The sequence below is a fragment of the Nyctereutes procyonoides genome, unplaced genomic scaffold (genome assembly GCF_905146905.1).
Source record: "Nyctereutes procyonoides isolate TBG_1078 unplaced genomic scaffold, NYPRO_anot_genome, whole genome shotgun sequence".
Lineage (NCBI taxonomy): Eukaryota > Metazoa > Chordata > Mammalia > Carnivora > Canidae > Nyctereutes > Nyctereutes procyonoides.
In genome coordinates, this window is record NW_026575030.1 from 7,069,964 (window position 1) to 7,096,053 (window position 26,090).

General features: G+C 45.8%; 2 long non-coding RNA genes across 2 annotated transcripts in view; one reads left to right on the top strand and one right to left on the bottom strand.

Moving 5' to 3' along the window:
- Window positions 1–2,853: 2,853 nt before the first annotated feature.
- On the bottom strand, window positions 2,854–5,910 carry LOC129503632 (uncharacterized). The gene is made up of 4 exons (XR_008663228.1): window positions 5,849–5,910; window positions 5,045–5,097; window positions 4,156–4,336; window positions 2,854–3,054 (listed from the first exon to the last, which is right to left on the bottom strand). It is a non-coding gene; the product is annotated as an uncharacterized LOC129503632 (long non-coding RNA).
- A 245-nt stretch (window positions 5,911–6,155) lies between these two features.
- LOC129503633 (uncharacterized) overlaps window positions 6,156–26,090 on the top strand; it is a 141,573-nt gene continuing 121,638 nt past the window's right edge. The window contains exons 1-2 of the long non-coding RNA XR_008663229.1: window positions 6,156–6,300; window positions 7,168–7,236. This is a non-coding gene — a long non-coding RNA (uncharacterized LOC129503633). The remainder of the gene's footprint in view (window positions 6,301–7,167; window positions 7,237–26,090) is intronic.

Below are 26,090 nucleotides of genomic sequence, written 5' to 3' on the forward strand. Positions count from 1 at the left end.
CCAAGGAGGATTCATAAAAGAACATGAATAAAATAAAGAATTTTTCATTTCGCTCAATATGAGCTGGGATGTGCTCAGAGCTGACATCAAAAGACGTGCATAAAGCCCACCTTGGCAGTCACAAAGATCTTGGATTTTAGTTTAATAATCAAAGTACTTCAAAAAGTAGTTTTAACCCAAATTAAAAGGAACATTTCTTTTCATTCTATTAAATTATTATACGGAACATGAGGTGGTTATGGATTGGAATTATTACTGGGACTAATGGACGGGATTTAGATGGAAGCAGGTTAGGGAGGACATTTTTTGTTAAAAGACTGTCCAGTTATTTTGAGGGGATCCCTGGGTGGCGCAGCGGTTTGGCGCCTGCCTTTGGCCCAGGGCGCGATCCTGGAGACCCGGGATCGAATCCCATGTCGGGCTCCCGGTGCATGGAGCCTGCTTCTCCCTCTGCCTGTGTCTCTGCCTCTTTCTCTCTCTCTGTGACTATCATAAATATGTAAAAATAAAAAAAAAGACTGTCCAGCAGTGAGGCAGACTTCCTTGCGACATCTTGAGCTCCTCATTCTTGAAAATAAACTGTCAGGCAAGTGGTGAAAATGGCTCCTGCACTGAGTCAACAGGTGAACCAAAGACCTCTCAATTCTCTTTTGAAATTCTGAGGTCTTATGTTTCTGAAATTGAGAAGAATTTGATAATTCTTATGTGGCAGATGCCATTCTAAGTTTTTATGCAGGCTAAAATATAGTGGAATACAGATGTATGGAGTAACGATGGGGAAGAAGAGAAGGAAGAAGACAGGGATGAAAGGATGCCAGCTCACAAGGGCTAAGCCTTGTGCAAAAATTTGCATTGTGTCACTGAGTCCTTGCCATTGCCCCACGAGGTGAAGTGCTTGTGCTTCCTCACTCTTAGATGAGGAAACTGATACTTGGAGAGGTTAGGTACTCGTCTGAGGTGGCACAGTTAATTAGCAGCACAGATGGATTCTTGCCTAGTCTTTCTGAAGCCTGACCCCAAGGCTCCTCTTTCCGTCATGCCCTACACCTCCTCAAAGTGCCTTGTCTGTAATTTCCCCGGTGTTGTTGTCTAGCATGGGTCTGGCCTGATGGCCTTGGGTCTGAAGTGGCCCGACCAGCCTTACCTTGTGCTGTTAGCAGAAGGAATGCTTACCTTGCGGCAGGTATTGCGGTTAGTGAATTGGTGTGGAAGTAAAAATGCCCTGGAGATTTTCCCGCTTGCTTGGCTGCAACACAGTACAAGTCTCTCCCAATTGTCCCCTCAACAAATATATCACCCCCCCACCCAAATTGTAATTGAATAACACTCCATCACTTACAGTCTTTCAGTACAGTGTTGTAACTTGGAAATCAGGAAGTAAGATTCTCACTCCAGGTCAGATTTTATTCTTTCCAAGACTCAGTTACTTTAAAGGAAATTTTAAAAGGAAAGGAAAGAAGGAAAAACTACTTCATCTCTAGAGTCTTTCAAATAATATATATATATATATTATGATTTATAATCATATCAAATATATGTGCATATATGTGTACATATCTGTATATATACATATGTGTGTCTGTACTAATATTTAAATCAACATCTGCTTATCTGTACTTATATCAGCCAAAGTGATATAATTATCCAATAATCCAAAACAGGAAAACAGTTTAAAATAAATTGTTTCGCTTTGGAGTGCATTAGTTAGTGATCCTGTTGCAGAATTACTTAAAATAATAATAAAAAAGTTCTATTTCCTAACAGTACCCTGATTGGTTGGAGTAAGTATATAGCCCAGGAGGATTGAAAGTAATTCACTTGGCTTGAAACAAAACCATTTGTGGAGTGATGGCCAACACCCAAGAGCTGGCCACAGTCACGTGGGCTCTTGGGTGTCAGACAGGTCTGGGGCTGGGTCGTGACCCTCCAGTTCCCTGGGTAGGGTAATCTTAGGCAGGTTATTCAACTTGTCCGAGCCTCAGTTTCCCCACTGGAAAGTGGGGAGAAGAGTACCTATCTTGTAAAATTGTCAAGGGTGAGACTGGGGCATATTTTGCGCCTGGCACAGGTTGATGCTCCACAAATGGCAGCTGTTATGATCATGCGTGTCCTTATGCTCATCCATAGCCCGCCCTCAAGGGCACAGTCACCGTTTCTTCTCTTGGGTTGGCATGCTGCACCAGAGTACCGAGAGGCATTTGCCAACCTTTTGGGTGAGAAGCAAGATTATCTCGACTGTAGAAACAGAGGTCTGAAATGCAGCCTCTGGAAAAGCCATTCCCATTTACTTTTAACCATGGCACTGAGGGATCAGGAGGTTCCCCCTGCCTCTAAGAATCGGTCCCTGGTCACCAGTGCACCCTCCTCCTGCTGTGGCAGGCACTGTTCTGGGAGTGCCCCACAGGCCAGCACTCCAGCCAGGAGGGGGTTAAAACCAACATTTGCAGATAAAGAGGTAAACATATTTACATTCCTCTCTTCACACTTTATGCATATGTCATGCAGTGAATAGTTTTAGAGGTCTGTTTGTACTATCTCTCCAGAATTTTTACAGTCTGGAGGACACAAAATCTCTATAAAGTGACTTATTGAAATAGAAGCAGATTGGTAAAACCGTTTCCCTCTTATGAACTGTGAAGAATGATCCTCTAAATGAAATCAGGAAGGAACTGGACAGAATCTTGTTTAATGGTCTGACAAAATGAATCACAACGATTCCAGACATCCATCACTGCTAAAAGGGAACCACAAATGATCTGTGAACCACTATATATTGATTACCCATGTAGTACAAGTGTCGGATTTAATGTTCACACACCATAGAGAGGCGGCAGGGACAGATGGTGCCTTAACTCTTCTTTGATAGATTTTAATGGTGAAATATTGATTTCTATCTGGCCAAGGCCTGCTGTTAGGGGCCAAAGTCATTTGTTGGGTATTGCCGGACACCCAGTCGGCCCGGCGTAATCAATCATTTTTGGCAAGGCAGGTGAAAATCCAGAGAGAAGCACCTTGGAACCCAAACTGGAGCGTGATGTGTCTGAGTCCAGCCACCTAGAGAAAGAGAGAGAGAGAGAGAGAGGACTCTTGGAGATTGTGCTTGTAAAGAATTATTAATGATAAGACATGTTTACTGAGGAGAGTCGCAGCGAATCAGAGCTGACATGAAATAGTCTGGGAGCCTCGTGGAGAAAATGAGCCTCTTGCTAAGAGGGACTATATTTTATTTAAACATCCTTCTAAGGCTGAGAACTCAGGTAATCTGTTGTGTTACAAGCCACTGGCTGTTCTTGCCATCCAGAGAGATAACACTGAGGCGCTAATAGGAACACATCAATCACAATCAGGCTGCAATTCCAGTGGTGTCTCGTCCTCCCAGCTCCTCTTTAAGCTCCTTTAATAATGGTGATAACATAGTTCGGGGGCTGCTGAGAGGGGCTCTCCCCTCTGAGGGTCATATTCATAAAGCGAATAGCTTGCCAAGTCAGCACCCAGGGAAACAGATCTCTGCTGGACTTCCATGCAGGGAGAGAGGGAGGAGCATGGGCGAATGGGGCGGGTTGGAATCCAACAGGAGAATTTTCTGTCATCTGTTGGTCCTCTAGGCTCTGTGATGTCACTCCTATCTCCTAAGAAAGGTGTGTGTGTGTGTGTGTGTGTGTGTGTGTGTGCATGCTATGTGTAATTATCAAATACCAAGACTCATTTTCTTGGGTAGCTTATAAAATGGTCTTGAAGGCGATTCCCAGTTGGAGCTCTCCACATTTTTTGAGCGTAACAACCTCATAGGAATAGGTATATGGCCTCCCAAGGAGATTCTGGGAAGGGGATGTGTGAGGCAGGGTGAGAGGGGGATCCTCTTGACTTCTGCTGCCCTTTGTCAGTCTCTAGCTTCTCACCCCCAAGATCCAACCTCTGTTTGCTGATCTGACTTCCCCATAGGCTATGAGCTACCTGAGGGTGGCATTTGTGTCTAATTAATTGTTATAGCCTCACTACTAACACGTGATCTTGGAACTCACAACATACTCAACTCGTGAATATGGCAGGTGCTTGTACCAAAGGAAGTCACACTGTTTTGCACCTTTGGAGGATCCACATAAATGTGTGTTGTGTGTGCGTGTCAATATACACATTCACGAAAGCATTACTGACCTTTTAAAGACATGTAACATTATTTGTGTGACTTGACTTCTTTTTACGAGACAGCATGGCTGAGTGGACGACAGCCTGGATACAAGAGGCAGACTTCCTGCGTTCAAGTCCTGGCCCCACCACTTCCTGGAGGATGACTTTGGACAAGTTGCTTGAACTCTTTGTGCCTCAGTTACCTTGTCTATAAAGTGGGGAGAATAATGTACTATGTTGTTTTAAGGATTACATGAGTTAGCAGACATGATACATCTATAATGGTACCTGGCATACAGTGAGCATAAATGTTTTTATATTGTGTGTAGTATATGTATTTATGTATATATATGTGCATGTGTGTATATATATATATACACACATAATATATATATACACACATAATATATATATATATACACATATATATATATATACACACACACATAAATATGTAATTTAAACATATGTAGCCATATACCCATGGCAGGCACTGGATTCAGAATCTTCATATAAACAAATACAAATGTATTTTGGAAATATAGGTTTCTAAATGGTTGGTGTTAGGGCTCCCAACCAATATCGAAGCCTGAGCTGATAGCAGTTAAGTTTAATTTGGTGGTTGTTAGATGGGATGGCAGGTCTTTTGGTTCAGCCTAAATTCGTACACTCTCAAGCTATTTCATATCGGGGCTTCAATGAGTGTCCTTGCCTCAGGGTGTTTATCTCCTGAAACCCGTCGCAAACCTGTGCGTCTCCGACCGAACGAGTGTATATAAGTGTATATATCCGAGCACACATACAAAGGCGCTGCAGGGCAGGGAGAGCCCGGCTTTGCGGGGCCGCCCCAGCTGCGCGACCTGCCCCCAGATGTGAGAGTGCAGGCAGCAGATTCCGCTTAGATTATCTTGCTTACCTAATGATTTTTGCTTCACTGCCTTGCTCGATTGTGTTCACCAGGACGGCAGGCTATTAAAATGTCAAGGCACATTGAATTGTTGTTATCCAGGAGAGAGACCTTTCCAATCAACCTGTGTTCTGCGGGTTGCATAAACTCCAAGAAGGCGATTGGAGAAAGGCTTTACGGCTTTTTTACATAGATGGGGGTGAGCGGGGAGGTTGGGAGAGGGCAGTGGGAGGGGGAGGAGAGGTGGGACAGGGCCGGGGGTTTATGGCAGCTGGAGTGTGCTAATTAAAATGCCATCTCCTCAAACAGGTATTGGTGGCTTCTCGCCTTTGCATTTATGGGTGACTGCAATAGGGCCTGGCCGCGGGGTGCTGCGGCTTCTCGGGTGGGGGTGGGGGTGCGGGTGGCGCTGAGAGGCGGCCTGCTGAGAGCCGCCGGGGGGGGGAGAGGGGGTGCGCCGGGCGGTACCGTCGGGCAGCAGTAGCCAGGAGTCCCATCCCGGCCGGGCAGGAAGCTTTGGGGGAAAGGCAGGGGCTTCCGCGGCGGGCAGCGGCCCCGCTGTCTGCGCCCGGGGCGCCGGTGGCCGTCTCGGGGGCGACACCGCGCGGCCCCGCCTGCGCCAGCCGGGACGCCGCGGGCGGGCCGCTGCTCTCGCCGCCAGGTCTCTTCGGGCCGGGGATTCACCGTCCCTCGGGGGCGGGCGGGGGCAAAGGACGCCGCCCTAGAGCGGCCGCTGGGCCTCCCCGGCTGGACCCCTCCCCTGCGTTCACCCCGGCTCGCCGATATCTAGCGTCCCCCGGCCACGGCTCTCACTTTTGTTTCGGAGATGGCTTTGTCTCCGCGGGTGTGGGGCTCCGCGCGGCGCTGGCGGCGTCCCGCCCCCCCCCACCCCCCCCCCGCCTCGCGGCGCCCCCTCCGCCGCCCCGGGGCCGCCGGGCGCCCGCGCCTTTGTCAGGCTCGCCGGCCGGGGCTGGCGCTGCGCGCACGCGCACGCACACACGCGCACACACGCGCACGCACACACGCGCACGCCCCCCCCCCGCGCATGCGCGCGCCCGCCGCGCCGCCCGAAGCCCCGCCCCACCCGGCGGCGGCGCCCCGCAGTGCCCCGGTCCGCGCGCCTCCTGGCCGCCGGCCCCGCAGACCTCCCCGCGCGGGGCTCGGGCCCCGGGCGCCGCCCGTTGTTGGCTTAGAGCCAAAGTCGCGTTTCCCGCTGCCCCTTCTCCCGGCTGCTCTCTTCCTTGCTGGCCGCCCGCGGTGTCTCTGTAAGGCTCCGCCTGACTGCCCCCGGGCTTCCCCTTGCTGCCGGGAGGATGGCGGCGCGTCCGGGAGGGCCGTGGCCGCCGGGCCGGCCTCCCACCTCCGGGAGCCTTTCCTCCTGCGGCCGCGCCCGCGCCCGCGCCGCGCCGCGCGCTCCCTCCGGGGCCCGTTCTCTCTCTCCCAGCTTCGTCACGCTTTATCGAACGTGCATCTTTACTTGCCTCTCAGGCCTACAAAATGGGCAGTGCACTCCATGCTCTATTAAGTCATCTACTCTTAATTATTATTAAGCTGCTCCCCCTGTGGCCCTATGGAAGATCCTCTCTGGGTCAGAGGCCCTGCCCTGTTATCCTCATTTTTGTGACCCGGAACGTACAGAGGCTCCATACGCTCGCTCGCTCGCTCGGCGGAGACGGAGGAGAGAGAGAGCGAGCCCGCCTCCCACCCTTTTGGGGAACCTCACGAATATTCTCTGTTTGCTGTTTCCTTATGCAAAACGCAATCTCATTTTGACAAGCTCCATAGATAGAAGCTTTTACGTTTTCAAGTTCCTGTAGATCCGTTAACTCCTTGGGCTTCCGAAGGGAAGCCGACCCTGTGAGTTGGCTTCGGTCCAGGTCTAGCATTTCATCTTGTTAAGGCTCAGCGAGCACAATGCCAAAGGCCAAATGGCTCCTTGGTGATGGAGCCCAGCCCAGACTTGACCCTGGGGCCCGGTCCCGCCAGCCCAGCTCTGCACCCCAGCTCCCAGCCCTGTAGATGGCCTGTGTCCCCATCTCCTACGCCTGCCACATGGTTCTCAACCAAAATCGCAGGAAAATGGTAAAAGAGGGAAGAGGTGGATGCCCAGCTTCTATTTAATTCTCTTCCAGATTCTTCCTGGGCCCTGCCTGGCACAAGAGGTATTGCTTAAGAAGGAGGCTCATTTAATGGATGTTCAGGTATGATTTTCTCTCTTAGCTTCCCCTTGGCCCTTACTCCTGCTTCTAATGATCTTTCTGGTGTATGGCAAGTTCAGCTCTGCCTTCATTGGATTTTCACCAGGAACTTGAGGCTCAGTGCTGTGCCCATCACCTGAGTCCATTCAATTCTATGATTGGATTGGCTTAATTAACATAACTAGGTGGCCCAGTGTACCTGGGCTGAGAGGGACAGACAGCTCCCCAGATGCTTTCTGGACACTGTGCCAGTGGCAGCTTGACTCCTCGCCGAGGGTCTTAACCTCACCCACTTGGGGCACTTGAGCCCCAACAGTGTTGTTGAAGGCAAGACTTGCGGTCGCCAGGTTACTGCCTTGAACCAGTAGCCTGCTGCAGGGAGAAAACATTGGACGTTGGAGGGCTGAGTCACCAGCAGTAAAGGACAGCTCTAGCTCTCCTGTAGGGCTTTGCAGCCACCATGCGCTCCATTATGTATCACCTGGGGCTTATTGGGTTTCATCTTCCTGGGTTCCAAGTTCCCAATCTGTATGGGAGTAATAAAAATCACCTCACAACATTGACAACAGGACTCCGTGGTCTGACAGTCTGTAAAGTGACCTCTCAATGTCTTGCAGAGTGCATCTACCCCTCGTTTCTCCCTCTGGTATATATACACACACACACAACACAACACAGTTGCCAGCTTCATCCCAGCTGGGCCCCTCTTCATTCCTTTACTTCCATCTCATCCTTTTCTGTTGTTCCTTTAGTTTCCTCCCTCCTCTCATCTCTTCTTCCTTCTTCCTCCCCCTTTCTAATGTCCCTGCTTCATTTAGCTGCTTGTCCTTATCCTTCTTATGCAGTGTTCTCATTTGGGCTCTGCCCAGTGACAGTGAGTCGTGGGGTCTGAGACCAGTTTCTTACCTCTTTGGGCAAGTGCCTCTCTTTTTTCAGCAGCATCTCTCCTATCAGGGTCAACTATGCGTGTGCCCTCATCAGAACCCCCAACCCCTTGGGGCAGGATTGTGGCTTAGTGAGCTAGAATATAGAGAAGATTTGAAGAGGATTGGTGGAGGAAGGAAGGGAGAGAGAGAAGACGGAAGGAAGGAAAGAAGGAAAGAAAGAAGGAAGGAAGGGCAGGCTCTTTTTTACAATCCAAAATGGTCAGTCTTTTTTTTTTTTTTTTGAAGTTTTATTTATTTATTCATGAGAGACTCAGAGAGGTGGGGGGGGGCAGAGACATAGGCAGAGGGAGAAGCAGGCTCCCTGTGAGGAGCCTGATGTGGGACTCAATCCCAGGACCCTGGGATCACGACCAAAGGCAGACCACTGAGCCACCCAGACACCCCAAGATGGTCAGTCTTATGAACACTTATGCACATAGCTATCACTAGCTCCTACCTACCTTTATACAAGTTCAAAAGAAGTGCTTCCTTCCTCCATCCAGGGGACTGGCCTGCTGAATGGAGTGTGGGCTAGGTTTCCAGACCTTGCTTGGCTCTAGTGCAGGGCCCACTGCACAGCACGTGAGTTCTGCTGCAGAAGGAGTCGAGGGTGTGGTGTAGGCTGCCTGGGCACTGGTCTGACATTGCCAGTTAAAGTGGCTCAGGCTTCTCTTGTTAAATAAGTCTCTACCATTCGCCTGCTCCGTGATCATGTCACTCTTTCCCACAGAGATGCAGTGGGGCATGGGTAGCTCCTTCCCAGGGTGACAAAGCTGTGTCAATCCCTGTAGACATGGAGTCTCTTGACAGTGGCTGCCACCTTCATGGCAGTGGAAGGAAGTAGTACCCTGAAGTTGGCCCTCATTGGGTGACCTTCCTTTAATATGACTATAGAGAATGGCACTCATATGTATAGCTTCTTTTATTAAGTGCCTAGTTAATGTTAGTCAATCCTAGTTAAAACTAGTGCAGTGTTTTTTTGCTCCCCACAAAGCTCCATGAAATAGGTATTAATCTCCCCATTTCACAGGCATGGAAATGAAGGCTCAAAGAAGTAAGAGTTGGAGGAGTATACTTTCCAGCACTCTGATCTCCTCTCCCTAGGGATGGGACTCACACTCTGGGGTCTCTCAGCTGAGGGTTCTCTTTAGTATCTGCCAGATGTCTTGGAAAGGCCTAGCAGTAAGGTGGGAAGGGGCATCTCTGAGTTGGACGGCAGATGCAGTTCAAGGAACTGGCTGGGTTACAACTTTGTTTGGCTAGAGCTCGGCCCGCATCAAAACCACATGGACACTCTTCTACTGGAAAAGCATCTCTTTTCTTCTTGCCAAAGAACAAAAAAAGAGATTAAAACTTTGAGCTCCCTGGAGGCAGCACACATTTGGAGGCACTTCTGCTAATATAGCTTTCAGGAATATGAAACACTTTTGTCACTTTTTAAAAGCAGAGGAAGGAGAAAAAGGTCATATTTTCATGCCTTCAGGTTTCCAATAATAAAGTGAGATGGTTTTTTCTTAATGTCTTCCCCTTCAATAAGTCTCAGTGCTCTCAAGTTACTAATTTTTCCCTGATTTCCTGAAATTTCAAGTTTCTCCTGTGCTGAGTTGGGGTTTGCTGCAACCTCAGACAGAGTCACTATCAAGTGAGTTTTGGGATAACTTAAAAAAAAATCCGTTAGGAATGACCGCATTGTAGGAACTGGGGGATGGGGGGGGGGCGCGGAGAGCATACTCCACACATGTTTGTGGGAAACACCATGGAGACCTGAGTTCAGAAGGCTGCCCTGACCCTTGGGCAGCAGTTCCTCAGTCTTTCTGAGCCTTACCACTGGAAGTGCCTCACAGGGATGCCTGGAAGAATGAATGAAATGATGTGTGAAGGTGTGGGACAAGAGCTGGCCCTTATTGGTCTCTCCCCAGACGCTTACCACTTTCCCCCCAGTCCTTCTAGCTGTGTCATTTGCCAGCTTCTGTGCAAAGTTGGGTGACTTAACTCCAGGGAGCTGCTGTGGGTTCTATGCTGGAATTATTCAGTTTTCATTTTGATTGATTTTTCTCCTACTCCCTACTACAAGTGGGCTTCTATCCAGGATAAATTGGCTTTGTATCTCTCCCACCAACATGGGTAGGTTGGGTGTACATTGGATTTAAACTCGCAACTCGCAGAGAATGGAGGCTCTGCTCCACTTTTTCTGTGTCCCATGCCATATGACCACTTGACACACTTGTCTTTGAACCACATAGGACCAATGTAAACATGTGATAGAGGCAGTTTTGCTTCATGGTTATGAGCAGGAAAAGAGGCCTCTGACACTAAGTACGTGCCTGTTGATAAATCAATCACTCAGCCCCTCTGAGCTTCTGATGTCCCACTGGGACGATAGAGAGCATCTCTCCGGGTTAGTGTGGAGATTACATGAAAACACAGATGTAAAGAATGAGCTCTATGCCTATATAGAGTAACGGCCTAATATACCATAGCTATTACTATTAGTGGTTGGTATTTTTATACTTTTTTTTTTTTTGGTATTTTTATTCTTAATGTGTGAAGGCTATCGATCTACCTATCTATCTACTTATCTACCTATTTGTCACCTATCTATCATGTCAAATATTCCTGGTGATTTTCATTATAATCTCTCAGGAAACCATTCTTCACGAAATAATGGCTCCAAGGCTGAATTAAAATAGTACTGCAGCCACTTCAAGGGGCATTATCCCCCACGCAAGTTATGGACTAAGCGCATTTAATTTGCTCACTCCACCCTTAAGAGAAATTGCTGAATGCCACTCAAATTTAGGATTTTTACCTGCACTTTGTAAAGCAAACAACAGAATGAAATGTATTAATAAAAGCACACAGCTACTTAGCCTTAAAAAGTTAGTTTATGTTACCCAGGGCAATTTACACGTATAATGCAATCCCTATTAAAATACCATGGACTTTCTTCAGAGACTTAGAACAAATTATTTTAAGATTTGTGTGGAATCAGAAAAGACCCCAAACAGCCAGGGGAATTTTAAAAAAGAAAACCATATCTGGGGGCATCACAATGCCAGATTTCAGGTTGTACTACAAAGCTGTGTTCATCAAGACAGTGTGGTCCTGGCACAAAAACAGACATATAGATCAATGGAACAGAACAGAGAACCCAGAAGTGGACCCTGAACTTTATGGTCAACTAATATACGATAAAGGAGGAAAGACGATCCACTAGAAGAAAGACAGTCTCTTCAATAAATGGTGCTGGGAAAATTGGACATCCACATGCAGAAGAATGAAACTGGACCACTCTCTTGCACCATACACAAAGAAAAACTCAAAATGGATGAAAGATCTAAATATGAGACAAGATTCCATCAAAATCCCAGAGGAGAACTCAGGCAACACCCTTTTTGAACTTGGCCACAGTAACCGGAGAAGGACAAACAGTGTATGTTCTCATTCATTTGGGGAATATGAATAATAGTGAAAGGGAATATAAGGGAAGGGAGAAGAAATGTGTGAGAAATATCAGAAAGGGAGACAGAACATAAAGACTTCTAACTCTGGGAAATGAACTAGGGGTGGTGGAGGGGGAGGAGGGCGGGGGGTGGGGGTGAATGGGTGACGGGCACTGAGGGGTACACTTGACGGGATGAGCACTGGGTGTTATTCTGTATGTTGGTAAATTGAACACCAATAAAAATTAAAAAAAGTTAGTTTATACATGTAGTAATGATGATTTCTGTTATTAAAAACCGAGTAGCTATTATTTCTTCTAGACATTCTATTAATTGTCGTACTTCATTGGGTCCAAGAGTACTTTGAAGAGGTTCTTCTCTGTTCATTCCATAAATATTTGCTGAGTCACAGGATATGGAGAGGAGCAAGATATGGCTCGTTCCTGCCCCCCAAAATTCTGTGTCTGGTGGGGAGACCAGCCTGGATCAGTAGACAGAGAGAGGCAGAGAGAAGGGCTTTTCATCAGGCTTGAGGAGTGCTAGAGGGAGAAAAAGGATGTCAGGGGAGGCTCTGGAGCAACAGAGATAACTAACTGACTGAGGAATTTCACCGAGGAGGGAGACGTGCTTCCCATATGGGGGGAGAATAAGCAGGATGATGAGAGTATAGAAGGGAGTGGAGGCAGAGAGACAGGCTGAGCTCCAAGATGATCACTGATCACCCATCACAGAGACCAGAGTCAAGCCAGGAAATATGGATAGGATCCCAAGAGCTGCAAGAGGGGGAGTAACGGGACCAGTTTATTTAGTGTGTTAGAGTACTGGGAATATGAAGGTACGCTGGGAGTAGAAGAAGCGTTGTGCTGAAGCAGGGAGGTCAGAGGATTGCTTCTCTAGCATCTGCACCACCTGGGAACTTGTGACAAATACAGATTCTTTATCTCTAGACCAACTGAGTCAGGGTCCACATTTTAACACGGTTCCAGGGTGATTGGTATTCACACTGCGTTGAAAGACTTGAAAATCTGGGGACTGAGATAGCATGGGCTAGCAGGATTGGTGATAGAAGGGGAAGAATTTTCGTCTTGAGTCTCTGGTTCCGCTGAAAAGTGGAATGACTTAGCAGAGAGTAATTGAAGAATATTTTTGGCAAGTATCTCTAGAAGCTGCCGTGTAAATGTGCATTTTGTGCCATCAGATATGTAAATGAGTTGGCTGCCCAGAGTTTATTAAGAAGTCCTGAAATGTGCTAAAAGAGAATGTGAAAGATGAATTACTTACACAGGGCTGTGTTCAGAGAGGGTGCTAGATAAATACCATTCAAGTAGGTAATTTAAAGTGAGGGGTCTTCCTTAGCTTGTTTTAATAGCCTTATGGGCGTGTAATGTGCTTGGGAGTGGGCAGCAGCGGCCATGGATGGGTGAATGGTATTGGAGCAGTGTGTGGCTGGAAAGACTTGGGTGAGGATGTGACCTCTCTTTTAGAGAAACTCCATTCAGACGTTTGTGTGCAGAATATGACCTCAGGCATTGGGACTACAGAGATGAACCAGACAGAAGTATAAATGTGTGTCACAGACTGAAGGTGTTTGAATGACCTTGTGTGTGGATGTGCTGTGTTCAGCAAGGACGGAATGCTCAGCATCTTGCCCATCTTTGGCATATAGTAGCATCCTTAAACACATGGGTTCTGAGCCAGAGACACCCAGATGCCAAACTCTTCCCTACCTTGGGCAAGTGCCACAACTTCTTTATGCCTCCGCTTCCACACTGCAAAGGGAGAAAGGTAATACTTCTCAGGGTGGCTATCAGGAGATGAGCATATGTGTGTGAAATGCTCAAAAAGAGTAGCAATCATCATCATCATCATCACCATATTATCCTTAACTTTGTTTTAATTCTTTCGAGAGATACAGAAGAAATACAAAACACATTCTCCACTCTCAAGAAATTTCCTAGCTTGGGGTGCCTGGCTGGCTCAGTCAGAGGAGCACGAGCTGACTCTTGATCTCAGGACTGTGGGTTTGAGCCCCATGTGGGGAGTAGAGGTCACTTAAGTAAATAAATAAAACTTTAAAAAAATTTCCTAATTAGTTGGAGAAAGAGTACATACCCACAGGAGAGGGATGGCCAACAACAGAAGCTAAATATGGTTTCAGACCCTTCCATGGGATGAGGCCATCAGTTTTGAGGGGCTCTGCAGAAGGTGCCCTCTGTCGGCTAGGATACCCAAGAAAGCCTTCTCCGGAGAGATGCTATTGAAACAGGAATGTGAGTGTCAGGGCAGAAGGGCCCACTGGAAGGACAAGAGCAGTGGATCCCTATGGATTTGGAGAGAGAAGGATTAACAACAGTCTTTTGGCCCAAGGCTGTCATGCTGCACAAAGGAAGCAGGTCAGAGGGTGGAGGCTGGCAATTCTTGCTCTGATCACTCAGCAGGAGAACAGTTGTACTGGGTCAGGAACCCAGTCTTTGGCGCCTGAACTAATAGCACATTTGCATAAAACGCCACAGCATACAAGGAGCTCACTAGTTGCTGGTTGGCTTTATTGTGAGGCCAGGTATAATAGGATGCATACAAAAGGGGCTTGGGTTCTGAGTCTGGTCAAGGATGACATCCAACCTCTGTCACAGTCAGCTGAATCCCCTGGCTCTTAAAATGGCTCCTTCTGTCCCCTCCCTCTCTTCCTTGCCTCCTTAAATATGTCCCCAGGGCCTACTTCATGCAAGGTCTCGTGTTCAGTGTTGGAAACAGGACTGAGAGAGACTCACAATCTCTCAAACAGCAGGGGTGGAGAAGGTATTTCACTGAGAATGGGACTCCACATGATTGGCAGTGGCAGCCAGAGCTGTACTGAAAGATCTGAGGCTCCACTGGGAGCCTTCGGGAAAGCATGCGATGATTGATTAGCAATGCCTGTCAAGGATGCAAGAAGAGAAGAGTGGTTGCTCTAGGGTCTATGCCTATTTCCCCAGAAACAAGGTCTGGGCCTTGAAAATGTTTGCATTTCTAACTCACTAGTTAGTGCAGTGACTCCATTTGGTACTAGAGATAAGAAAAAAAATTCCACAAACTGACCAGCCCAAAACATAAAAAAACATCCAGTCCAACAAACAAATAAACAAACAACCTTTCTTCACCCTTAAAGAATTCCTGATGTCTTCATAGGCCTGGGCTGTCTAAAGGATAGCTGTGTTTAAGGTACCCTCTATGCATGCCTTTGAAGGGTTTTCTTCCCTTGAACCCACCAGATTTCAGCACTGGATTTCATATGTTATTTTTAAAGAGTCCCAAATTTCATAGGGTTTGTATCTAGAAACCCCTTGTATTATACTCCCTATGGCCCCAGCTCTGATCCAGCCCTGCCTTCTGGCCAGAGCCTCTGCTCCTTTCCATCCCCCCTGAGAGGGGACTACTCAGTCAGTGTGTCCCTTGAAAAAACACCCGAGTAATGCATCATTTACAAAGTAGGGTGAATATGACGTATGGTCATGCCTGGTCAATGCATATTCAGGCACAGGGGCAGCACTCTTTCTAAGCTGATGGGAGTAGGAAGAGGGCCTGGGTCTACTTTGCTGGCTCTTACAGATGCACCCATGCTCTCCAAGCCCAGTTTCCCTTTGTTACCACAATCTGTGAGGCTCCTGGCTGCCTGGATTAAAGCTAAGGCACCTGACCTTTGTAGGGAGCCAGCCTGAGGCCTTATTGATCTGAAGTGTGAACCACATTGGGAAATTGCCCAAAGCAACACAACTGTATGCATTCGCAATGCTCACCCTGTCCTAGGGATTCTCAGGTATGGAGGCAGCATTAATATAGGAGAGAGGACAAAGACTTTGGACCCACACAGACCTGAATTCATACGTTCTAAGCAACATGATTTCGGGTGAGTTACTCTCATACTCTGGTAGCCTTAGTTACTTCATTCATAAACTGGAATATGAGTCCTACTTCATTTCTTTGAAAAGTAAGCTGATATCTATGTGACGGTTAGTGCTAGAGTTTGCTATGAGTAACAGAGATCCCAAATATAAGTGCTTAAGCAGATAGCAGTTGGAGCTCCTCTCTGTACAGTTCTCAGGGATCTACTTTCTTTTGGTCACTCCCCCACTGTTTGCAAAGTTTGTCCTTATCCTCATGATCCAGTGTGATTGCGTCCATATCCATGTTCCAGCAGAAGACTGGAGAAAGGTCTGAAAAACAACTGACAAAGGGCATGAACTATCTATCATGTTCACATACTCGCATTATATCCCATTGGCCAGAACGAAGTCATATGGCCACATCCAGCTGCAAGGGAGCCTGGGAAATGTGGTCTGTATCCAGGTGTTCCTGTGACCTACCAAACATTGATTATTTGAGGAAAGAAGGGAAGAATAAAGTTTGAGGGCCAACCAAACCCTGCCCCAGTGTATGACACTCTTAGTGCTGTCCTTGGCTAAATGGTAGGTCCTCCCCTCTTTTTGCTCATTGCATGCATGTGCTGAGAATGGCATGAGTGTGGGTTTTCATTTCAGTCTGGTTGCCGCAGGCACATGCCATTCCTGGTACTGTTTTCTAAATTTACCACGTGAAGAATTTGTTGCTGGAGAAATTCTTTTTACTGCCTCCTTGCAAGGGAGCTGGTAAAGATTTGATGGGTAGATTTCTTGCTTATAAGTTGCCTGGGTTAGTTCATGTTTCCTAGAAAGTCAGAAACCTTTCAGTGATTTACACAGCCACATTTTCATGCCAGGGGAATGGTGTGAAGGGAAGAGAGCCTTGGTATACTGCAGAGATGGCTGATCCCCTCAGCCTGTCGTTCTTTCAAGAAGAAAGACATATATGTACCTTTGACCCCTTCTACTTTTGTGTTCTGGGATCTAAAGTCATGTGGTAATGACTCATCTTTACCAGTATTTACCCAGGATGCAGGTTCCCACTGTGGAAAAAAAACATATTGCCTTTGACCTCATGGAGTTTTCAGTTGTTGGGAAGACATATTAGACAAATGATCACCCAAATCATGCTTTAACTACAATAATATCTAGATTTAATCACTCTTAGTAACTAAAGAGCTATTTTCAATACCTGCTTGCTTCTCACCTGCCACATTTGAGTAGGGACCAGGTACTGAAATTTCTTTCTTGAAAATGGCTCTTGTATGATTTGTCCGCTTTCACTTCTCACTATTGCTGGCCTGGCCCTGGCCTTCGTGACCTCTTTTGACTGGTAGGTTCATGTGGAATTTGAGTGTATGGGGTTTGGAGGGAGGCTCCCTGCCTTCCCACTTACTGGTTTGGTGTGACCTTGGGTTTATTTGACCTCTGGGTCTCCATTTCTTCTTCTTTAAAGTGGGATGATAACAAATAGACTCTATTTGTTGGCTAGGGAACAAAATACCATGAAGCAGATGGCTTAAACAACAGATGTGTATGATCTCTCAGTTCTAGAGGCCAGAAGTCTGAGATCATGGTTCCAGTGGGGTTGGTTCCATCCGAGGACCATGAGAAAGAATCTGGCTCTGGGAGTTTAGACTTTAACATAATGACTTTTTGATGGATACAGTTCAATCCTTAACATTTGTTGTATACCACTGGGTTCAAATGTGTTATATACATAAAGCACTTAGAATAGGGCCTGACACAAAGAAGGCCTCAGGATTAGGAACTATTATTTTTAATTATGACGTCTTTCTAGCTGGTCCTCCAGCTCCAGTCCATGCTGTCCAGTGTAGCTGAAATGGTAGATCACTCAACATGGATTGATCTCATTATGTCCCTGCTCAGACCCTAGTCCTTACCATGCCATTCAAGCTTCTAAATCATGTGGCACAAAGTAACCCAACTCTTCTCCATCTTCCCACATTACGTTATTTATAGTTTTATCATCTAATTTATAATCTGCTCTGCATGGTGATTGGCGGAGGATGCTAGCGGCCTCCTAGGTGAGCTCTGTAGGGCCAGGACCATGATTACTTAATCTGCTCTCCACAATAGATCTAATCACATTCATTTTTGTAGCTCTTGTGTCCACAACAGTGCCAGGCTTCCCCCAGATTTTGTGCAGTGTTGTCCAGTGCTCCGTGTTGGTGTGTTTGTGTTTCTGTGTGTGTGTTTGTGAGAATGAGAAAGAGAGAGAGAGAGCAAGCATGTCTTTCTGCCTAGACATTCTCCTGGGAAGGGCGGCAACATGTGGTAGAGAAAGTCCAGCTTTGTCTGCTGCCTTAGTCAGCTCGGGTTGCTGTAATAAATTACTACACACTGACAGCTTCAGCAAAAGATACTTATTTCTCACAGCTCTGGAGGCTGGAAAGTCCTAGACCAAGGTGCTGGACAGTTGGGTTCCTGGTGAGAACTCTCTTGCAGATATGGCTGCCTTCTTGCCATGTACTCATATACATCCCTCTTGTGTCTCTTCTTCTAGAGGCACTAATCTCATTCATGAGGATTCCACTCTTGTGACCTAATTACCTCCCAAAGATCCCACCTCCAAACAGCATCACCTTGGGGATTAGGGTTTTAACACATGAACTGTGGGGTGGGAGAAACATAGACATTCAGTGCATGTCTGAATGCATTGGAAGATATGGAAAAGAGCTCTTCCATATCCAGCTCTTGGCACCTGGCCTACTACTGCTCATCCAAAGATGTATTTCCTTTATCGGTGAGTCAGAAATGGTCCTTTTGCATCAGTTCTGTCCAACTATAAAGGGGCAGACAGTGTGCTCTGAGACCTGAAGGTCTATATCCATGAGATCGATGGGCTGGGCAGACATGAGAATATGAATGATTGAAATACAGAGATGCACATGCCACTTTCACGCAGGAGACATGCGTGAGTGCAGACTGCGTGGGGGTAGAGGGACTGAATTGAAAGCAGTGATTAGTTGTGGTACAGGATCCTGAGAAGACTGTCTGGAGGAGGTGCCCACTGTGGCTGAAAGAGAATGAATAGTCAGGAGTGGTCTGAGAAGGGAGAAAGTTAAGTATTGGAGCTAGAGCTAGGAGTCTTAGCAGGGAGCCATGTTTGGGGATGGGGAGAAGAGTCCAAAAGTCCACACCAAGGAGAATTGATGGTGAAGCTGCCTACATTCACTGTGTCGCCCAAGTGAATTTCCTTTGCCTTCCAGAGCTCATCTGCCTTCCCCATGAATCCTGCCTATGTAAGCCTTCTTTAGCCCATACAGAGGCTTGGTGCAAGTTACAAAACCGTCTCCTTCTGGGCTGACCCAGCCCTGCAGGCACACAGTTTGGCCAGCAGATGGCGCCTCTGTGTGAATTGGAAAAGCCATGGCTGATAGCTTGGTCGGCCCCAAACTGACTGTATTTTAGATTTCTTCACTGCTTTCAGCCGGGCATCTTTGTGCAGAGCAACACGGTCTACACTTCTAACATGGACCCTTTGGACACATCAGATACTTTCTATAACTTTGATGGGTACCATTCCTTCCACCTGGAGTTCCTGTCTCCTTCTTTGTAAATTCCAACTCACCTCTCCAAACTCAGACCAAGTATCCTGCCCTTGTGACACTTTCTGAGTTTCTGAGGCACAAGGGGTGATCAGCTCTTTGTGTTTCTGCATGTAGCACTGGGCTGGCACTGCTAACCCACCAGCATATCCCAGCTGGGTCCTGGCCACCCAGACGCAGGAACATCTGTTGAGTAAGTGGGTGAATTGGGCCGTATTCTCCAATGCATCTTCCCATGTCTTCTCTCTTTATATTCTCTGCCACCAGAGAGATGAGTTGGTCAAGTACCATTAACTTCGTTGGGTACAAAACAGACCAATGGTCAAAGAGGGTCAGTGGCCAGCTGCAGGTCCCAATCTATCTCTGCAGTGTTAATTTCTGCAGGAACCCTACCTAACCTGACTCATCATGTGCTCCATCAAATCCAATTACTTCCTGCCTCTTGAAGACACTCTATATTGTCCTATCTGCCTTTACCTATGCCGTACCCTCTTCCTCAATATTCTTCCCATGGCTCACTTGGTTAGAAACCAGCCCAAGTATAAGGCCCGCTCAAATACCATCTTCTCCACGGGGATATCTACAGTTTCTGGACCCTGAGTATTCAAGGCACTTGTTCAGTATTTGTACTGGGTTTTGCCCGGTGGGCTCATCTTACCTTTTCTGAAAGCTGAAAGTGCTCAGTCCCATTTGTTATTCTGCCTTTTGTACTGCCAGGGTGATGCCATCTACATAACAGGATGTAGAAAGGGTTAAGGTAGCTTATTTTGAAGTAGTTAAATCAGTGGCTCTCAAACTTTTCGTCTAAGACCCATAGTAACAAATACATTTGGTCTCATGATCTTGTGTGTGTGTGTGTATGTGTATTCTTTTCTGAAACTAAACTTTTCCAAAATAGCATCTCTACTGGCAATGTACAACACACTTTAATATTTTCTTTTTAAAATTAAAAAAAAGATTTTATTTATTTGAGAGAGAGAAAGAATATAAGAGCAGGGGGAAGGGCAGAGGGAGAGGGACAAGCAGACTCCCCACTGAACAGGGAGCCCGACACAGAGCTCCATCCTAGGATCCTGAGACCATGAGTTGAAGGCAGATGCTAACTGACTAGCCACCCAGGCACTCCCTACTATTTTCTATTCAATTCCACTGTGCTTTTAAAACTGCTGGTTGTGAACTATTAAATTGATTTTACAACCTACAAATGGGTCATGGCCCTCAGTTTGAAACACTAATTGAAACCTAGAGGCAGGATTATGAGAAAGCACTGGCCAGTGGGCTAACTTGAATTCTGTCCTTGGATAGGAGGTAGGTGGAGGCTGGACTCAGTGAGGAGGTCTCTGGACTGGGGTCAGATTTGTTGCCCTTCCATGGCTATGGGCAAATGTCCTGACCTCCCATTCTGTTGCTTGTTTGGCACCAAGGACCCTCCACCTGCTTCCTAGAATACCCCTTTGATGACCAACAATAGCAAGGCCTTTCTCTACCTCATCACATCTCTGTCACTCCTCCTACTATCTCAACACTATTGTCTGTATTTGTCACCCAAGACTGAGGAGGGAAGGGATGTGTTTTGTCCATTCTTACACCCTCAGTGCTTGCAGAGACCCTGGCCTACAGGGACTCAATGTTGGCTGAATAAATGGGTGAGTCAATAAATAAATGTGTGACTATAGGATCAGGGTCCCATTGAGTGGGGAGTCCCAGGGGTGGCCAGCTCAGATACCCTCAAATAGTGGTGATGTCAGGGCTAGTTTCCTCTGGAAGCTCCAGGGTAGAGTTTTTCCTTTCGTCTTCCAGCCTCTGGTGGCTGCTGGTATGTTCCTTGGCATGTGGCCACATCCCTTCCATCTCTGGCTCTGTGGCCACATGGCCTTTAGTCTTCTGTGCAGTATTTCCCTTTAGTTTCCCCTTTATGAGGACCCTTGTGATTATAGTTAGGGCCCACTCATTCAGAATAATCTCCACATTTCAGCATCCATAATCATATCTTCATAGACTTTTTTTTTTGCCATGTAAGGTGACATTCCCAGGTTCTGGGATTAGAACCAGGATTTCTCTGAGGATCATTCTTCAGTCTACCATATCATGAATTAAGCAGAGTCAGAGGTTGGAGCTAAGAGGAACCTCATTTTCCACTGACCCAGTCTTCTTACTATAGACACAGGTAAGAAAAGACTGTAGAGAGGAAGCAACTTGCCCATGGTCATTTGCTGGTTATGAGCAAGGCTAGAATAGCATTTTGGGTTTTTGCCGCTTCCATGACGGCTGCTGCTCTGGAGTATCCTATGACTCTAATATATTTTTTTTGCAGTGTATCTAAAATGCCAGACAAAGATTCAGCACTTGTATATTTTCCACCCTAAAAGTCAGACATGTTGTCAGTTACTTAGGGACTTTTGGAGTTGAACTAATACGGGAAAAGCTGGTGTTACTTTCTACAGAGGTGGTGCATCCTTAAAGTCTTGAGGATTTTTAAAGCCCGCGTGAGCTGCCAGGGGCACCTTAAAATAAATGCAGGTACTCCTTTCTTAATCCCATTAATCATTCATGTCTTACTTTCCATTCAAACTACTCATATCCCAAGTACCCCATACATTTATTTTTTTCTTGGTTGTAATCATGCAGTTCAATAAACCCAAAGAAGGTTACAGGCCTTCTGTTCAGAGGGTCCAATCCCTTTAGTTCTGCATAGGGAGGGATTAGGAGATTTAACCTTTTCCTTCTAAATTGAAACTCATATCAGAAAGGAAATAGAAGAACTAACTGAGGAAAAAGCATCAGGGAAGCTGTGATGGATCACTTGGTCCCATGGGCTACCCAACCCTGTGTTCTTGAATATCTGTGAGGCGGCAGGTCCTTCCTAATGGTGTTTCTGAACACACTGAGATATTCTAATCTACTCTTAAGAAACCAACATGGCTTGGCCAATTTCTTTAGAGAGAGAGAGAAAGAGAGGGAGAGAGAGGTCTCTTTATACATACCATACATGTATATCTATATAAATACACGTGTGTATATATAGACATGCAGATGTGTGTATGCGTGTGTATTCCTGTATGACCCTGTAGAATGACGCATTTTAAAACTTTACCCTAAGCACCTCTATATAGAGTAGAATTTAATGATTATGTTTTCGTCACTTTCCAAAGAAATGTGATGTCAGCAGGACGTCCATTATAATATTCTTTCTGATGTGGGGAAGTATCTTTGTTTTCCTTTGTGATTCTTATTCTTAGGCCCATCACTTGGCAAGGCAGACGAAGGCTGGATATATCTCCTGGCAAATGTCTGGAGGGGAAAGGTAACATCTTTACCAAGAGCTATGGATTTTAAACAGGTGTCTGGTCATCCCACTGATGAGGAAGATCTAAAATGTTTGGACTACAATTTCCACAGACAGCAGAACCAATCATGCCTTTAAGGGTGTGATTATTTCTTTGTGCCATCTCATGCAGCCATGATCAGTTTGAGTATTTATGGTGATTGTGCACTTACCTGTTTTTTCCTGCTAATTTAAAAGCTCTGTGTCTGACCCACATCTGTTTCTCGAATCCAAGGACCTGGCATCTATATTTATTGAGTGCATGCTTTGGTTGAAAATTTTCTGTTCTGAGATTTCTATGTTTTATCTTTTATAGTAGCCAAACTTGAGGGCTTTCTGTAGCAGAAAATGCAAAATTAATATCCATAATAGTGAGTAGCATCACAAATGAAGTTCCTTGAGAAGATGGTGAAAGACAGCAGGGAGTACAAAGTGTGCTCAACTATGCTAACAGGCCACACTCTGCTTCAGCCAATGTGGATGTTTGTGACTATGGATTCAGTATTTTTAGATCATTACTTTTTTTCAAAATAAGTTGGAACATACCAGTTTTAATGTGAGACTATCTGTCTGTATTGGGTCTGCAGGCCACCAGCTTGAGAACTCTTCTGTCTAGATTTACTCTCTAATGAAGTGATCAATTTTGTGCATGGAATAGTCTAGTGAAACTGAACTCTCTCTCTCTCTCTCTCTCTCTCTCTCCTTCTCCCCTTCAAAAATGCTTCATTTTGTTCTAGGAATGTTAATTATCAAATAATTTCCTTCTGTTGTGTTAACATTCATAAGTAGTTCTGAAATGACTCTGTTTCTTGTGAAATGATCATTTGGGACACTAAATTGAAATAAAATTGGAACTAACTTGTATTGCTTTGCTGTTACCTCAGTCAAATTTAGCAAATGTTAATTAAATATAACAAATATTAATATCTTTCTAACTAGATAATGGATCCTACACAGGACCCAAAGATGAGTTAAAGCATCATTCTCATCTGCGAGGACTAATATTGCCTCAGACTCAGGGTAAAAGGCCCTGCCCTGATCCTGAGCCTAGACCAGTGCTGCTTAGACTTCAAGTGCACACAGAAGTCCCAGGGAATCTTGTTAAAGTGCTCATTCTGATTCACGAGGTCTGAGGTGAGGACCGAGATTCTGCATTTCTAATAAGCTCCAAAATGAGACTGATGTTACTGGGTCAGGCTACATTTTGAGTAACAAAACTTAGAGACCCTGATCTGGCCTTCTGCCTGTCCTCTCTACCTCCCAACAAGGTAAAGAATCTTGGAGAGTCAAAGGGTAGTGCTTATGGGGAGACCATACCCTCTACCTTCTTGACCATATTTTGACTGCTGGGACCCTGAGAGTCCCTCTTGATTGGCTCCAAGCCTTCATTCATGACATACATGATTTTCTTTTCTAGATCATCCTCCCAAGGGAAGACTGTATCACTCAGATGCATACCCTTAGGCCTGAGCATTAGCCGAGGTGTTTATGGAAGGGGCTGAAGGAATTTGATGTGAGGGCTGAGGTGTTCACGTCATGCACACAAGGTCTAGCAATCTGTTCACCATGCCCTCCAGGTGATTCTTCCACACACTCAGGTTGAGAACCACTGCTCTAGATGAAGCAGGGCCAGAAGTAAAAAACAAGCTGCTTGGAAATCCTACAACATAATATGAGATCAGTAATCCAAAGACTGTAACATTCGTCTTCCTCTGGCAACGTTGTGAGGAAGCTTCCTCTGTCTTTTCCTCTTAACTATACCACTAGTTTTGGACTGTGGACAAAATAATTCCCTTCTCTGAACTTCCAAGTTTTTACCTACAAAATAAGAGCTGGACTATAAATTATTAAAGGGTTTCCAGGTCTAATTTTAGGATTTAGATCTTCCAGATCTAAAAGGTGGTGTATCTGAAAATATTTTCCTTAAAATCCATGAAATTCTTTCAGTCTTTATTCACACTAAAATTCACTGATTAATTTTATAAAACTTTCTATTTTAAAATGTATCTACTCCTGAGTGAGATAAAGGGCAAAAAGCTTCATGAGATAATTAATCTATAGCAGCACATCTTAAACTTTAATATGCATACAAATGATCCAGGGATCTTGTTGAAATTGCAGAGTTTAGTTCAGTAAGTCAGGGGTGGAACTTGAGACTCTATGTTTACAGCAAGCCCCCAGGTGATGCACATGCTACTGTTCTGGGGAGCACACTTCAGTAGCATGTTACTGTAGTGTCTAGAAGTTTACTTAGATTGCTTTCTTCGAAGACCTGGGATCGGTCTGAAAGAGCAATGGTGTTTTATAGAGGCAGGGAATAGAAGGAGAGTAATTTACAGCAGTACACAAAAAGCATGCCATTTGGTAGGTAATGTAATCAGTGAACTGTAACTAGTTATAAACTAGAGAGAATGTGCCCCATTAAAGGGGGTGGGTACTACTCAGCTCTAGCCTCTTGGTGCCATGGAACAGTGTGGTGATATTGCCAGATTTTCCAACTTTTTAAGAGGATCATCAACTGAGTTCTATGAAGTCTTTTTTTTTTAAGATTTTATTTATTTATTCATAAGAGACACACTGAAAGAGAGAGAGGCAGAGACATAGGCAGAGGGAGAAGCAGGCTTCCTGTGGAGACCCTGATGTGGGACTTGATCCCGGGACTCCAGGATCATGCCCTGAGCCTGAAGGCAGACGCGTTACCACTGCTCAACCACCCAGGCGCCCTCTATGATGTCTTCTGATTTTCAAGTGCTGTCAATTAATTTACATGAAATTAGCCAGCTAAAACCCAACTATTTAACACCGTGTAAGACAAACAAAACAAGTATGAAGACCAAATGATCTGTAAGAAGACAAATTTGGGAAGGGAAAGAAGTCTTTCCTGGGTTCTGAGGTGGAGTGGGGAGGAGAGTAGAGAGAGGACACCAGGCAGTCAAAAACCAGCCTGGGCCTAATCAGTAAAGAAGAAGGGGAGAAAAAGGTAAAAGCGGGGGGGCGGGGAGAAAGAAAAGGAAGTGGGAGAATGATGCAGAACAACTTGATTACATTCAGAGATGTACCTACTTATTCCACCTCTTTCTTGTAGAGTTGCTGCAGAATTTCTCTGAAATTCCAGAGTTCCTGGAAATTTGGGTAGGGAAACATTAAGATCAAAGGGGCTCATGGCTGAATCTGAAGCATGAGTGGTGTGTTTTAACTCAAAATTAGGAGGGGCCCAAACCTCTCCCTTCCTTCTAGAAACTATGCTATCCCATGGCCCTTGGGGGATGTTTTCTGCATCCACCTGTTGAGCTCACTTTTTCACTGGAGGAAGCTCAATGGCCACAGGTTGTCCACGTCCCTGTGGGTACGCTTTTGGATGGGAAGAATCCAGGGGACATTCCCAAAGGAGACTTGGACAAAATAAGTTGGAGAGACATCATCTGGTTCAAATTCTCATTTTGTCACATCTCACATCTCACTGAAGGCATAGAGTAAAACCAAATCTTTCAAAGTACAGTTTCAGTGCCCTTTTCAACTTTGCTGTGGGGTTATTGAGAAGACTAAATGTGAACACATGTGAAAAGTGCTTTGTAAACCATAAAGCATTACAAATATGTTAGTGATTGTTGGGAGGAAGCAGAAAGCCAGTTAAGCCTGAGTTAGCAACCTCGCTCTTACTAGCGTTGTAAGCAGTCAAGTGATTGAACCTCTCTGAACTTTTCTCCCCACCT